This window comes from Triticum dicoccoides, chromosome 3B (assembly GCF_002162155.2).
Source record: "Triticum dicoccoides isolate Atlit2015 ecotype Zavitan chromosome 3B, WEW_v2.0, whole genome shotgun sequence".
NCBI lineage: Eukaryota > Viridiplantae > Streptophyta > Magnoliopsida > Poales > Poaceae > Triticum > Triticum dicoccoides.
In genome coordinates, this window is record NC_041385.1 from 738,901,154 (window position 1) to 738,901,832 (window position 679).

Below are 679 nucleotides of genomic sequence, written 5' to 3' on the forward strand. Positions count from 1 at the left end.
GCGTGTAGGGTTTGAGAGGGACGAGGTGGGGCGGGGTCGCGGCGGTCGGTGGGCGGCGCGGCGGCGGGTAAGCTTTGGGAGGGAGAGGCGGCGGCGGTGTGGGAGACGAGGGTGGGATGGGACCGGGGTGGCTGGGAGACGAGAGGGAGGGATGGGATCGGGGTGGGTGGGGCCGTAGGGTTCCCCTTTTCATTTTCATTTTCTTTTTCTGTAGATAGATGGATGGATGGATGTGGGATGATACATGAGTGTCATGTCATCGATCCGTGTCAAACTAACTCCACCAATGAGAATAGAGTATATGTGATTGTGTTTTTTCTTTTGTTTTACTTCTATTTTTACACATTAAAAAATCGAAAAATGGTCTCACGTTGTGCACAAGTTTTTATCTTTTTTTAGGATCACACAAGTTTGTATCTTGAATGATAATTAATGTTGACTAAGGAATTTTTCATTTTATTTGCAAAAAAAAATTATTTTTCATTTTTCGAGTGCCTAAAATAAGTTTTCTTGTGAAGAACCTACCAAATAGTTGTTAAAAAATTGGACCAAATCATTTTTGTAAAATAGTAGACCATATTTAATATACAATTGACCAAATGGTTTTGTGTCAGAAGTTTTGATCCACCTCTAGTGAAAAGACAAATTTCCGACGATTTCATAGGAAGCGGGTCAAATT